This window comes from Electrona antarctica (genome assembly GCF_951216825.1).
Source record: "Electrona antarctica genome assembly, chromosome: 23".
NCBI classification, from domain to species: domain Eukaryota; kingdom Metazoa; phylum Chordata; class Actinopteri; order Myctophiformes; family Myctophidae; genus Electrona; species Electrona antarctica.
In genome coordinates, this window is record NC_136804.1 from 5,882,812 (window position 1) to 5,899,111 (window position 16,300).

Sequence of the window (16,300 nt, forward strand, 5' to 3'; positions counted from 1 at the left end):
TCTAATTATTTGTTCGGCCCAAAACATTGTGTTTGTCGTCATGATTTGTCACGACTCGAGTTGGCTTTGTCCGCGGCGTAAACGTCTTTAAATAAATACTTTCTGAAATGTCTATGAGGAAAATGAACGGAGAATCATTTCCTGGTCCATGGTAGGGGGCGGGACTGCGACGCTCTATAGAGTAACAATGTAATTCATTGAAAAGGTTATTTAAGAGGTGACCGGGGCCAAAAAGGTCTCTCACCTGAGGTGAAGAGGCTCTGTGGTTCTGGAGTGGTGGGCCAGTCAGGGGAGTTGTTCTGTGGGGAGCAGCTGCTGGGGAAGGGGGACATGCCACTGGGAATGGGGTTGGGGTGCCTGAAGCTGCTGTTGTCCGAGAACAGCGACTGGGACTCGGCGGCCGCCCCCTCGAAGGGGGAGCGGGCTGTAAGGCCGGCCACGCTGATGGGCACCACCAAGGTGGGCTTGGTGAGGCCAGGGGGGGGCGACGGGGAGTCATTGCACAGGAGCTGGAGGAGAGAGAGAGGGGAGAGAGCAGGGATTCAAAATCCAACAAAAATACAAAAGAAGAATCTCAGAAAACGAAACTTTGACGTGACCCATGTCCCACACTGTGATTTTGATTGGTTCCTGCTGTTCTAACTACATATATCCAAGTAGTCAACAAGCAGTTCTCTGAGAATACGAAAGAGTGACGGGGGGCTTTGTTGCGGTCCGACTGAAAATCGAGTCACTTTCTCAAAAGAGTTCTTACCTGATGTGAGGTTTCACCGTTGCCTATACTGATGATGTCTGGCAGTTTATCACTCGGGCTGAAAAGGAACAAAAAAAAGGAGGAAAACGGGTGTCACAATACTGTAACGCTGTGGTTTTTCCACAATTAACCCATTTCGGCCTGACGTCGAAATTAAAAAAAAAAAATCTTTTCTGAAATAAATATTTTCACGATTTTTTCAAAAATAGCAGACCTACAAGTTCATAGCGCGCCACTCGGTGGCGCGCTATGAGCTTGTAGATCTGCTATTTTTCAATAGCTAAATTATAACAATGTTTAAAACACCAAAAGGGGTTCCCGCCCAAAATGGGCTAAATGATATATACATAGAGCATCAAAATAACCCTATATAATATTGGGTTATTTGAAAATAGCTGATCTGTAGATCGGCTATTTTAAAACAAATCTCGATTTATTCTTGGAAAATGTGAATATCTTTTGTGGGAACACGTGAAGCAAATTCAAGGAAACGGCTGTATAAGAATCATAAACAAGTAGACTTAGTATTATACCAAGGACCATAATTGACATGTTTAATAAATGGAAGAACTTTAAATACAGGGAGAGAAACATGACATTTTAACCCCATAACATTTGACCATGTTTGGTAAGCACGCCAAACTCATGAACCACCATTTATTAAGTCTTTACCAAGAGGATAAAGCGTTGAAACGTTCAGCTCAGTAATATATATTTGTAGAGAATAATATATATATATTCTTTCAGAATGCAGTTTCAAATTTAATTCTGGTGCAACAGATAATTGAACTAATTGATTTAATCGATGTTGTACCTTTGACTCTTATCGTGATATGCTTTTGCCTTTTCTTTTCTTTGTTAAATGAACCATATATATTTTTTTATTTGTTTTCCCCCATCTGGATTACCGACATACTGTCTATTTATGTTTTATTTGGAAATAGATAATGTACATTCAACATTGGTGTAATTTTATCCTATGAATGTACAAATATCCCCAGAGAATGCCACTTCTCAAGCCCCTGGAGTGATTTCATGCATTCTCCTTCACATTTTTTACTGACTCAGTGTATATACATTTTTTTAATTATCTTGTAAAGTGATAAATAACCCATTTTGGGCGGGAACCCCTTTTGGTGTTTTACTTTTAAGAATTGTTTGTTTGTTTATCCCATTTAGGCCTGACGTCAAAATAAAAAAAACTTTCGCTCTGAAAGAATATATATTCAAAGATTTGTGCCGCATTTTCACGATTTAAAAAAAATAGCAGACCTACAAGCTCGTAGCGCGCCACTCGGTGGCGCGCTATGAGCTTGTAGATCTGCTATTTTTCAATAGCTAAAGTATAACATAATGCAATCATTGTCAGGGGTTACCTGTCTACTCTAGGACCCAGCAGCTCAGAGTCGGGCCCGTCAGGCGTCATGTGATCCGAGTCCGAGCTGCCGTCCGTGGGCGGACTCCTCCTGTGCTCTGACAGCCCATTGGCCACCTTGCCCGGGGGCTGTAACGACGGCCACGCCTCTTTGTTAGTGCTGTTGGATCTGTAGGAGGAGAGAGCGAGGTATTCAGTATTTAAGTCCGACGTCATTTTGTAGTGCTACGTTACGTCCGGGTCCAAGTGGCACCAGCTCCGTCCGCATCTCATTCTAAATAGAATATCTAAACGCGTGAATCTTTTTACAATGACGTTATTTTTCAGAAAGGAAGCCATTGAGGGTTACAATGGGTCTTAATGCTTCCAACTCGAGTAGAATTATTAATGTTTTGTACAAGTTTCCATGACAAAAAAAAATATGATGTGGAGACAATAAAGACTATTATTATCATTATTATTGAAGGTGGTAACAGTCCATTTGCTCAGTAAAATATTTCGGGGGCATATTTAGAATGTTTGCAGGCTTGAGTATGTTGAATCTAGTTTGCATTAATGAGGATTTAGTTGACACAATGAAATAAAATGGCGATATTATTCCGTGTGGGGCAGACGGCCTGTCACAGCCAGATTTGGGAGCGCAGCGCAGCTTTGTTGTTGCGAGGAAAGCGGTAAAATGAGACTTTCGTGGTTGTTTTCGTCTCAGATTTAGTCCGACGTAGCGTCACAGTATAACTCTATGGGGACACAAAAGCGTATATGGGGACACAAAAGTAGGACCCGGAAGTATCTCACGTGCTCGCGCTCACGTCACAGCTAAAATACTGAATAGTTCGCACATCACACCGACGGTTACGTCGTAGTCAGTTTGGTCACCGCGGATTGGACATTAGCATTCTCGCAGAATCTGAATGAGCGCGTTTGCGTTACATCATGGAGCAATACACCTTTAGCAAAGCCCCGCCCTCTCCCACTTAAGACACTCCCACTTGGACACTTTCCCAGCCAGGCTCATTCATTCCAATGTAAACATCATGGGTTTTACACATTGAATACTGGTTCATTTTTGGAACCAGACCTTCAAAATCTCTTCCGAATCCGTCAACAAGGCCTGCCATATGCACTGGAAAAATATGTGCGTGGCATTTCTTTTTTTAAAACAACGTTTTATCATATAGGGAAACTATTGGTGGAGAGGTTTGTCTAACCCATGTTATGCTTAGCTGTGATTGGACCATAGCAGTTTGGGGAGGGGCTTAGCTATAGGTCAATTGCTCCTGTACTTTCATTCGAGTACAAATTGAATTGAGCAACTTTCCCTTGACCAGGAGTATCTATACCTTGATTTAACCCATTTAGACCAGACGTCGAAATAAATAAAAAGTCCTCTGAAAGAATATATATTCAAAGATTTGTGCCACATTTTCACGATTTTTCAAAAATAGCAGACCTACAAGCTCGTAGCGCGCCACTCGGTGGCGCGCTACGAGCTTGTAGATCTGCTATTTTTCAATAGCTAAAGTATAACATAATGCTTAGTAAAAACGGTGTTAATTTCATAGGCTAAAACTATGACAAAAAAATATTCGTCGACTACCTTTTTGCACGGACGAAAATTAAATTAAAAAAAGCTGGCATTGGGGAGAAGAGGCATCCGCGTGCTCTGAAAATAGAAGAGCCTATTTCCGGCACGCAGCCTAGTATAAATCAGGCATTGTTAAAATGGTAAGGCATTAAACGGAAAACACAAAATGATAAATATATAATTCCATAAGATCAGGATATAGAACAGACATTAACAAGAGACTATACCTTTGTAAAGAGTTGGATTTGCCCTTTGGTTTGTCCCCTCCTGTCGCCGACATCTGTAGGTACTGCGGGTTATTTTCGGCTAATAGTTTCTGCTCGTACTCGTTGTGCTTATTTGCCTGCAGGTGGACGGCAAAAACCTCTCGGTTAATAAGCAGACAAGTGTCGTAGAAATTTAGATACAAATATATAATAATACCCCTTTATTGCACTCTGAGGTTATCTCTTAACACATTTTGTGCCCAAAACGTCTGTGGACGTCCTGGGTATTACCGCACGTGCATAGCCCAAGACGTCTGTGGACGTCTTCCAAAAAAAATAAATATATATATATATTTTATTTATTTTTTTATTTTTTTATTAAAAAAAAATCAGAAAAATCAAAACACTTTTTTTTTTTGGCACGTGGTGCCAAAGTTTGTGTTTTCGCCATTGAGAATGCATTTGGCGTTTAAATTAAATAACTCAGAAACTATAAAACATTTCAAAGTAAAAAGTTCCAGCATGTGTCTCCACAGTCAGCTGAATTATAAAAAATGTGAATGGATTTTCTAGGTGAAAGTGATTTTGGGCAGTATTGCGTGGGCTCTCAATGTGTTAACTGTCACACCCCTGTGGTGCTGTTTGGTTACTCTGTTACTGTCCCATTTCTTGTCAAGTCTGGAGGCTATGTTGGGGGTTGCCTTTTGTGGGAGTGAAACTATAAAGGCTGTGACCCTACAGTTGGAGGCCATCGATATTGTCCTTTTCTTTTTGCTGAGGTTTGCGCGATCTGCGCAAAAGGACAGTTAACCCATTTTGGGCGGGAACCCCTTTTGGTGTTTTAAACATTGTTATAATTTAGCTATTGAAAAATAGCAGATCTACAAGCTCATAGCGCGCCACCGAGTGGCGCGCTACGAGCTTGTAGGTCTGCTATTTTTGAAAAATCGTGAAAATATTTATTTCAGAAAACTGGAGGATTTAGAAGGATTTTTTAAAATTTTGAGGTCAGGCCTAAATGGGTCAAATGATAAGGGACAATATCGGTGGCACCCAACTGTATGTAGCTCTTTGAGTCAGACTGGGGTTTCCATTATGTGAACAGGTCATGTAAGGGTAACCCTTCATTTTACGGTACGGTAATTACCAGGTAACTACCAGGTAATTCCAGATACCAGGTACCTGGTAATAATAGGTAAGTACCTGGTATTACCTGGTAACCAGGTAGTAGTTATAAGTATTTACCCATTAATTACCTGGTAATTACATGGTAACCTCCAGATACATTACTCAGTAATTACTATGTAATTACCAAGTATTACCCAGTATGTATAACTATTTACTGTATAATCTCCTGGTAATTATATGGAACTTACCATGGTAAATGACACACTGGTTACCAGGTAATTACCAAGTATGTTCCTGACAATTACCAGGTATTTATACGTTTTTACTATGTAATTACCAGCTAACTACCCGGTATTTATAAGTATTTACTCTGCAACCAGGCACGATACCCATGTAGGTACTATAGGTATACCAAGTATTTTCAACAACTACCAGGTATTTACTCGGCTACCAGGAAAGTTACCCAGTAGGTACTAGGTCATTACCAAGTATTTTCCAAGTATTTTCCTGACAACTACCTGACAATAACTAACTGACAATAACATGGTAACTGTATTCACTGTGTTTACATGGGTACTACCCATGAAACACGTGGGTAGTAGCCTACCAGGAAATTACCAGTTGTTACTAGGTAATTTCCTGACAACTACCATGTAATTACCTGATAGGTACCCAGTAAGGAAGGAGGAACTGTGCTGTAAAAGGAAGCGTGCTCTATTGCCATGATATTACCATGTACCTACCTGGCAATTGTAGATTACTAGAATTTCGCAGGCCTTCGGCCCGCTCATCCTAGCGCCATGCGATGCGTCGCAAATGGGAAGAAGGCAATGGCAACCCATGATGTTTTCATTTATGCATTTGCTTGGCAAGCGCAAAGTTGCCAAGCTGGCTGAGTGGCCCTGTTTGGTTTTGTGTATTTGCGTATGAAAGCGAGCATGGCAAGGCGCAGGAACAGTATACTGTACTGTACTGTGATGTAAGTGTTTGTACTGTACTCATGTGTACTGTACTGTTCTCTGTACTGTTGTTATTATAGTTATTAGTGTTGTGTTGTTATTATTATTATTATTACATGGATTAATATTCTGATGTGAGCTTTCTTGCTGTACTGTACTCATGTGTAGTACTGTTCTCTGTACTGTTGATATTGTTGTTGTTATTAGTGTAGTGTTGTTATTTTTTATTATTATTATTATTGAAAGAGAGCATGGCAAGGCGCAGGAACAGTATACTGTACTGTACTGTAAGTCTTTGTACTGTACTGTACTGTACTGTACTCATGTGTACTGTACTGTACTGTACTGTTCTCTGTACTGTTATTAGTGTTGTGTTCTTATTTATTATTATTATTATTATTATTATTACATGGATTAATATTCTGATGTGAGGTTTTTTTCTGTACTGTACTGTACTCATGTGTACTGTACTGTTCTCTGTACTGTTGTTGTTGTTATTATTATTATTAGTGTATATTAGCGTTTTGTGGCGTGTGTGTGTGTGTGCGTGCGTGCCATTTCAGCTGCATCGCGAGGCAATCCAAAATCCCCCCCCCCCCCCCCGCGCACGCACGCACGCACACGCCACACACACACACACACACACACGTCTGCAGTGACACTGCGTTGTACACAGCTGTTTTGTGTTGCAGCGCGTTGTTGCAGCGCGCGCGCGTGTGCGTGTAGTGTTGGTGTTGTTGTTCTTATCCATATATGCGCCTCGGTTCGTCCTGATTGTACGACGGCAGGTGTCGACGCGGTCGTGTTTGCATTCTTGTAACTGTGTATGTAATCGCGGTGCTCTCCGTCCAAGTTAGAATCAGTGTAGAACCTGTGTTGTTGTTCTTCTTCTTCTTCTACGTTTGGTTTCCGGCAGGCTGTACACTGTGTGTGTGTGTGCACGCGTGTGTGTGTGTGTGTACTGTGTAACTTCCGGTAGTGTTTCCGGAAGTGTGAAAGGTATCACGAAAAACACGTGGGTCACGTCAGTGGCGGCTGGTGACTTTTGTCCTAGAGAGGGCGCTATTAAAATATCAAGAAAACATGCACTATAGGTATCATCACATTCAATGGAAGGCTTTTAAAATTAAAAAATAAACATGGCATTGCCAAACATGGCTAATTTCACTGCATTTTCCATGTAGATTGAGGCTACAGTTTTTTTTTTTTTCATTGTCTTGTTGTTCCATTATGAAAATGAAGTATTATCTTTACCTGGCTCCATGTGGCTCATCATTCATGTTTTTCTAGCGTCTGTGTTGACTGTGTGTTAAACTATATGTCAAACTGTGTTGTGATGTTTATGCTGCCCCCAAGTGGTTTGTGGTGTGAATAACATTGATCGCACACATTGATGGCTGCCTATCGTTTGTATTGAAGACATGTGGACCGCAATGCATTACTCTTCAGTGCTGAGAGTCAAGGGCTACAGATGAACGCGCAGCAACATGTGACACTCAGTAACCAATCAGAAACGCCACACAATGTAAACAACATGTGACATTTCATGGCAGCATAATACAACGTGGCAGCATAATACAACTTTTAATCACTGCCTTTGGTTAGTGGTTCCTTATATTATATAATATTTACGTTTGTGGATTGCTAATTTTAAATAAATTACAGGCTGCAGATTTCGTTTCTCCGTCATTCTTATTCACGTTTTATTCAGGGGTTGTGCATGGTGGTGGGGCGCAGCAGCGGCCCCTATGGACCGGCCGCCACTGGGTCACGTGGTGGGGTTGTGAGCCATTGGCAAGGGGTGATGTAGTGTTGCCAGGTCCACGTATTGTAAGCGAGTGGTAGTGTGTGTAAGTATAGGTTGTAGGCTGTAGGAAGTCAGGGTTTGCGGTGTTGTTTACATAGACGTGGCAACAATGTTGGCGGTGCAGCCAATGAAAAGAGGGGAATCACGGGATGCAGTGTTGCCAGGTCCGCGAATTGTAAGCGAGTTGTAAGTAGCGTGTTGAATGGCATTTTTTCTGGTCTTGTTTTCATAGACGTGGCAACATGTGAGTGTGCGTGCGGGGGTGTGGGTGCTTGGGGAGATATTGTTTGTTGTGAAGAGATACAATGCCGGCGTGGGTGTGGAAGGGAGGCAACGTTGGTGTCAGTGCAATGAGTGATGTTCCGCGGGTGGTGTTGAGGGTCGGCGTTCGGCGCGATATGAGGAGATAGCGGCCGAACGACGCGGAGGGTAAGTGTGTGACGTGACTGCCGTGTGAGTGTAGTGTGTTGCAGTGTGTCAGTGATGTATGCAGTGTGTGACTTTGGGTCCCTTTTCCTGGGTTTTGTACAACTTCTCACTTGTATATATAGATAATCACATAAGGCTTTTTTTTGCTATTTGTCACCGGGTGGTGGTGTAATAATAACAACGTGCTATCCAGGGGGCGAAGCAGACTTATGGACACGTGTTGGAGTGGAGAGGATGCCCACCAACGACACTGATCATTTTGTGTTAGTCGTTATCACTCCCTGATATAATTTCACACCCATGGGTAAACACAAGATTATTGGGTAATAATCTACTAAATACTGTGTAAATACCTGGTAATTTTACAATTATGGGGAAAGAACATGGTAATGCCATGGAAACAAACCATGCTTCCTTTCACAGTACAGTTCCACCTTTCTTACACGTTAACTTGCAAGGTTTTACCTGTTAACGTTTTGGAAATGTATGTGGTGAAAATGTCTAATTACTGTGTAAATACCTGGTAATTGCCAGGTAACATGTTCAAAACATCCTGATGGTCAATTGTGGACGTTTAGAATCTACAATTACAGTGAAAGTACAGGGTAATATTATGGAAACAAACCACGCTTCCTTTCACAGTACAGTTCCACCTTTCTTACACGGTAACTTGCAAGGTTTTACCTGTTAATTTACACAGTAAATACCTGGTAATTAACAGTTATTGCCAGTTCAAAATTCAAAGTTCAAAGTTGAAAATACACCCTGATGGGTAATGGGGAGGATTATAATCTACAATTACCAGGTAGGTACATGGTAATATCATGGAAATAGAGCACACACAGTTCCTCCTTTCTTACTGGATACCTATCAGGTAATTACATGGTAGTTGTCAGGAAATTACCTAGTAACAACTGGTAATTTCCTGGTAGGCTACCCATGCGTTTACATGGGTAGTACCCATGTAAACACAGTGATTACAGTTACCATGTAATTACCTGGTAGTTGTCAGGAAAATTACCAGTTGTTACTAGGTAATTTCCTGACAACTACCATGTAATTATCTGATAGGTATCCAGTAAGAAAGGAGGAACTGTACTGTGAAAGGAAGTGTGCTCTATTTCCATGATATTACCATGTACCTACCTGGTAATTGTAGATTATAATCCTCCCCATTACCCATCAGGGTGTATTTTGAATTTTGAACTTTGAATTTTGAACTGGCAATAACTGTTAATTACCAGGTATTTACTGTGTAAATTAACAGGTAAAACCTTGCAAGTTACCATGTAAGAAAGGTGGAACTGTACTGTGAAAGGAAGCGTGGTTTGTTTCCATAATATTACCCTGTACTTTCACTGTAATTGTAGATTCTAAACGTCCACAATTGACCATCAGGATGTTTTGAACATGTTACCTGGCAATTACCAGGTATTTACACAGTAATTAGACATTTTCACCACATACATTTCCAAAACGTTAACAGGTAAAACCTTGCAAGTTACCAAGAAAGGTGGAACTGTACTGTGAAAGGAAGCATGGTTTTTTTCCATGGCATTACCATGTTCTTTCCCCATAATTGTAAAATTACCAGGTATTTACCCAGTATTTAGTATTACCCAATAATCTGGTGTTTACCCATGGGTGTGTAAAATTATATCAGGGAGTGATAATGATAACGACTAACACAAAATGATCAGTGTCGTTGGTGGGCATCCTCTCCGCTCCAACACGTGTCTGGATAGCACACAGTGTACACCAGGGTTCCCCAATAGGCGGCCCGCGGGCCATTTGCGGCCCGCGGAGCGCCCCCTTGCGGCCCGCGGAAGAATTTCAGAAAGGGGTGTCCCAGATATAAATGGCATTAAATGGGGGTCAGTAGCCTATGCATGTCAAACTGGGCATCCTTTTCAAATGGGGTCCTGCCCTGAAAATGAATTTTCAGGGCAAGACCTCGACCTCACGCGTGCGGACTCGGCCCCCAGCCTGGTACCCTAGTCAAAATATGGCCCTCGAGGAAAATGAATTGGGGAACCCTGGTGTACACACTGCATCTGTATATTAGCTGTGAGGAGATAAGAGGAAACAACCACAGAGTTCCCAGGACCCAAAACACCAGCATCCCCACCATTACCAGCCATCAACTACATAAAGATAAAATGCATTATTACTACAACACCACCCGGTGACAAATACGCAAAAAAAGGATAACTGTCAAAGACATCAACTATATTACCTGATCTCTCGGCCGATTCTTTGTCTGAAACAGAACCACAGGAAACATCTTGCCTTATGTGAGCTGTATGCCTTATGTGAGCCTCCCCCATTACCCTGATGGGTAATGGGGGAGGATTATAATTACAATTGCCAGGTAGGTACATGGTAATATCATGGAAATAGAGCACGCTTCCTTTTACAGTACAGTTCCTCCTTCCTTACTGGGTACCTATCAGGTAATTACATGGTAGTTGTCAGGAAATGACCTAGTAACAACTGGTAATTTCCTGGTAGGCTACTACCCACATGTTTCATGGGTAGTACCCATGTAAACACAGTGAATACAGTTACCATGTTATTACCTGGTAGTTATCAGGAAAATACTTGGTAATGACCTAGTACCTACTGGGTAACTTGCCTGGTAGCAGAGCAAATACCTGGTAGTTGTTGAAAATACTTGGTACAGTATACCTATTACCTATAGTACCTGCAACCAGGGTATCGTGCCTGGTTGCAGAGTAAATACTTATAAATACCGGGTAGTTAGCTGGTAATCACATAGTAAAAACGTATAAATACCTGGTAATTGCCAGGAACATACTTGGCAATTACCTGGCAACCAGTGTGTCATTTACCATGGTAAGTTCCATATAATTACCAGGAGATTATACAGTAAATAGTTATAGATACTGGGTAATACTTGGTAATTACTGAGTAATGTATCTGGAAGTTACCATGTAATTACCAGGTAATTAATGGGTAAATACCTATAACCAGACAATTGCACGAGTCTCTCCGATCCGAGTCCGAGTCGAGTAGCAAGTCATTTGGTCCAAGTCTCAAGCAAGTCTCAAGTTTTTCTGTTGTGGGCAAGTCAAGTCAAGTCGAGTCTCAAGTTTTTACCCTCAAGTCCAAGTCGAGTTGCAAGTCGTCAAATCAATGACTCGAGTCGGACTCGAGTCGAGTCATCGAGTCTCGAGTCCAATACTCTGCCGGACAGGCCGGTTACTTAAGTTGTCCGAGTCAGCTTGTCTCAAGTCGAGTCGAGTCTGGAGTCATTGTCTTCCAAGTCAAGTCGAGTCTCAAGTTTTTACCCTCAAGTCCAAGTCGAGTTGCAAGTCGTCAAATCAATGACTCGAGTCGGACTCGAGTCGAGTCATCGAGTCTCGAGTCCAATACTCTGCCTATAACTACTACCTGGTTGTTACCATGTAATACCAGGTACTTACCTATTATTACCAGGTAATTACCTGGTAGTTACCTGGTAATTACCGTACCGTAAAATGAAGGGTTACCCATGTAAGTTCTTGGCTCCTACTCGAGTAAATCCTAATACTTCCAAACTCTGAATCCTTGTGTTGCCTCATTATTATGTCTTTCTGAGCATTGTGTCCTACAGACTGCCTTAACACAAGTCCCCCCCCCCCCCCCCCCCCCCCAGCTCTGGGGACAGATATATAACTTACCGACATGTCTTCTTTTGTAAAACTAGCAGCTTCATCCCCCAGCTCGTGTAGATACATGCAGTCTGGCTTGGGACACTGCATGCTCTTTAAGAAGTAACTGCAGTATTTTGTCGTGCCTAAAGAAGCCTGCCGAAACAACGGGAGAAAGTAGATCAGTGATCCAATTCAAAACCGTCTCCAAAGCTTGGAACGCCCATGTAAAACACACATACTGTAAGGCCTGATATCTCTCTCTTTCACACACACACACACATGTATTTTCAGCAGGTGTAAAAACAGTCATTATGACGGCATCAAGGCCTGCCAAAATGCATTTTAGTCGACTAAATCAACTGTCGATTTAGTCGACTAAAACTAAAACCTTCCGGGTGACTAAAATGTGACACACACACACACACACACACACACACACACACACACACACACACACACACACACACACACACACACACACACACACACACACACACACACACACACACACACACACACACACACACACACACACACACACACACACACACACACACACACACACACACACACACACACACACACACACACACACACACAAAGTGTTTGTTTTCGTCGACTAAAACTAAGACGAAAAATGTTCGTCGACTACCTTCTTCCACTGACGAAAACGGAAACTAAATGAAAACTAAGCTGTGATGAATAAAACTAAATATAGGCCATTTACAATTTCGTCAACAAATAAAAACTAGACTAAAATGTTAGGAAGGGACTAGTGGACAAGAGATCCAGTATAAGTCATTTTACAATTGGTTGCATGCTGAAAATAGCCGATCTACAAGCTCACTGCGACGCGTTGTGAGCTATTTTCAGCAGGTGTAAAAACAGTAATTATGACGGCATCAAGGCCTGCCAAAATGCATTTTAGTCGACTAAGTCTAGACTAACACTAAAACATTCCGGGTGACTAAAATGTGACTAAAACTAAATGAAAACTATTCAAGAGACTATGACTAAAACTAAAATCAAAATTTGCTGCCAAAAACAACACACGTGCACACACACACGCTTACCTTAAGTGTTCTTCCATCTACTGCTACATTGTCGACCAACCGGATTGCTCGGAGTGCATCTTCGTTCCGAAGGTACGTTACGTACGCACTGGCACTAGGCCCCTATAGGAGGAGGATAAAAGACCATTTAATAATGTACGTTACGTACGCACTGGCACTAGGCCCCTATAGGAGGAGGATAAAAGACCATTTAATAATGTACGTTACGTACGCACTGGCACTGGGCCCCTATAGGAGGATAAAAGACCATTTAATAATGTACGTTACGTACGCACTGGCACTAGGCCCCTATAGGAGGAGGATAAGAGACCATTTAATAATGTACGTTACATACGCACTGGCACTGGGCCCCTATAGGAGGAGGATAAAAGACCATTTAATAATGTACGTTACGTACGCACTGGCACTGGGCCCCTATAGGAGGAGGATAAAAGACCATTTAATAATGTACGTTACGTACACACTGGCACTAGGCCCCTATAGGAGGATAAAAGACCATTTAATAATGTACGTTACGTACACACTGGCACTAGGCCCCTATAGGAGGATAAAAGACCATTTAATAATGTACGTTACGTACGCACTGGCACTAGGCCCCTATAGGAGGAGGATAAGAGACCATTTAATAATGTACGTTACATACGCACTGGCACTGGGCCCCTATAGGAGGAGGATAAAAGACCATTTAATAATGTACGTTACGTACGCACTGGCACTGGGCCCCTATAGGAGGAGGATAAAAGACCATTTAATAATGTACGTTACGTACGCACTGGCACTAGGCCCCTATAGGAGGAGGATAAAAGACCATTTAATAATGTACGTTACGTACGCACTGGCACTAGGCCCCTATAGGAGGATAAGAGACCATTTAATAATGTACGTTACGTACGCACTGGCACTAGGCCCCTATAGGAGGATAAGAGACCATTTAATAATGTACGTTACGTACGCACTGGCACTAGGCCCCTATAGGAGGAGGATAAAAGACCATTTAATAATGTACGTTACGTACGCACTGGCACTAGGCCCCTATAGGAGGAGGATAAAAGACCATTTAATAATGTACGTTACGTACGCACTGGCACTGGGCCCCTATAGGAGGAGGATAAAAGACCATTTAATAATGTACGTTACGTACGCACTGGCACTAGGCCCCTATAGGAGGAGGATAAAAGACCATTTAATAATGTACGTTACGTACGCACTGGCACTGGGCCCCTATAGGAGGAGGATAAAAGACCATTTAATAATGTACGTTACGTACGCACTGGCACTAGGCCCCTATAGGAGGAGGATAAAAGACCATTTAATAATGTACGTTACGTACGCACTGGCACTAGGCCCCTATAGGAGGATAAAAGACCATTTAATAATGTACGTTACGTACACACTGGCACTAGGCCCCTATAGGAGGAGGATAAAAGACCATTTAAAAGAAAGGGGTCAATTCAAATATGACATTGAATATATAAACATCCAAAACTACATGGATGCAGTTTGTCATCAAGAAGGCAAAAAGGGCGGTCCCACCTGTGTACCGGCGTATGACGTGCTGTTGTTAATCACCACTTTGTGGATCTTCCCAAACCTCCCGAAATAGTCTGGCCTCTTTAGTACCTGATGGACACATCAAAGACAGGTTTTGTTTAATGTCACTGTATTTATTAAATAGCATACAGTATGTACACGCTCACAGGCATGGTCTGCTGCTTGTACATGTGCCATTTTTGAAAAAAACAAATGGATGTTTTTTTACCAGGGGTCCATGGCACCAAACATCTTCAATGGGGCGTCCTGTAAAATGTGTCTTTCACCATGTGCATTTGCTACACAGTGTTTTGGCAATATCTCAATATTGTGATATGAGACTATAGACACCAGCTGCTGGTATTTTTGGATAATATCTTGATATGGCATAAGTTAATTGTCTTTTTCTGATCTTAACCCATTTTGACCCAAGATCAGATTCTAAAAATGTCTTCTACATCCTGACAGTTTTCTGAAAAAGCTATGTTTCTATGTCAGTCTATGTTTCTATGTCAGTCGTTTCAAAAATAGCAGACCTACAAGCTCATAGCGCGGCACCGAGTGCCGCGCTATGAGCTTGTAGGTCTGCTATTTTTCAATAGCTAAAGCATAACATAATGCTAACACCAAAAGGGGTTCCCGCCCCAAAATGGGTTAAAGGCTGCATTACAGTCAGTATAGTTCTTAACCTGGGGGTCACGACCCCGAGGAGTTGCCAGATTCCATGAAATGGAAAATCTTATTACAAAATAAATGAATAATAGTATTCATATTCTTGTTTTATTAGTTAATATTTCAGTAAAAGCACAGTTAATATTTCAGTAAAGGCACATTTAAGAATTAGTAGGCAAGCTTTTTCAGTAGAAGAGAAAGAGTGAGGGTGTGTGTGTGTGTGCGACTGTGCGTGTTTGTGTGTCTGTGTGCACACTCACGTCCACGTGTGGCCACACTAAGACAGGCCGTTCAGGCAGGCTGGCTCTGTGCTCACTACAGCACAGGGGAGATTTACTCTAATGAGCTGAACTTGCTCCATGAAAGTTTAAAGAAAGGTTTGTATGACGACAACAGCGAATGGTTAATCTATGCAAGGAAATAACCACGGCGCAACGAAACGGTGGCTCTCAACAGCCTATGGGCGGTGGACGGAACGGTGTCTTGCCGTTTACTAAGATACGTGTCTCTGTTGAAGGCAAAACTTTCCCGAGATTCCTCGTGAAGCACAGCGGAAGCATGAGCGGAAGCTCGCCAAGCTACAGTTGGAGGCCATCGATATTGTCCTTTTCTTTTTGCTGAGGTTTGCGTGATCTGCGCAAAAGGACAGTTAACCCATTTTGGGGCGGGAACCCCTTTTGGCGTTTTAAACATTATGTTATAATTTAGCTATTGAAAAATAGCAGATCTACAAGCTCATAGCGCGCCACCGAGTGGCGCGCTACGAGCTTGTAGGTCTGCTATTTTTGAAAAATCGTGAAAATATTTATTTCAGAAAACTGGAGGATTTAGAAGGATTTTTTAAAATTTTGAGGTCAGGCCTAAATGGGTCAAATGATAAGGGACAATATCGGTGGCACCCAACTGTACCGCGTGCGTCACAGAAGGGGAAGTTCGGTAGGCCAATCAGAGGCGCGACTGCCTCTTTCCCAGCGCCACACAGTGGCAATGTAAACGTTTTGTTTCCTCATGCCAATAAAGATCCTTTGGATTGAATTGATAAGTCCCGTAAAAGACACGCTGTGCTTGGCCAGTAGTCACTTCTAGCACGCAAGCATGGTCAATATAAACATTCTACATTCTCACT

General features: G+C 42.1%; 1 pseudogene across 1 annotated transcript in view; it reads right to left on the minus strand.

The window, feature by feature from the left end:
- The window catches only part of LOC306916023 (CCR4-NOT transcription complex subunit 4-like), a 71,113-nt pseudogene that overhangs the window by 34,848 nt on the left and 19,965 nt on the right, over positions 1 to 16,300 (minus strand). Inside the window, exons 5-12 of the transcript XR_013792484.1 lie at positions 14,506 to 14,592; positions 12,973 to 13,074; positions 11,927 to 12,052; positions 10,480 to 10,503; positions 3,942 to 4,057; positions 2,131 to 2,298; positions 755 to 812; positions 245 to 509 (exon numbers count right to left, since the gene is read on the minus strand). The product of XR_013792484.1 is annotated as a CCR4-NOT transcription complex subunit 4-like (transcript). The remainder of the gene's footprint in view (positions 1 to 244; positions 510 to 754; positions 813 to 2,130; positions 2,299 to 3,941; positions 4,058 to 10,479; positions 10,504 to 11,926; positions 12,053 to 12,972; positions 13,075 to 14,505; positions 14,593 to 16,300) is intronic.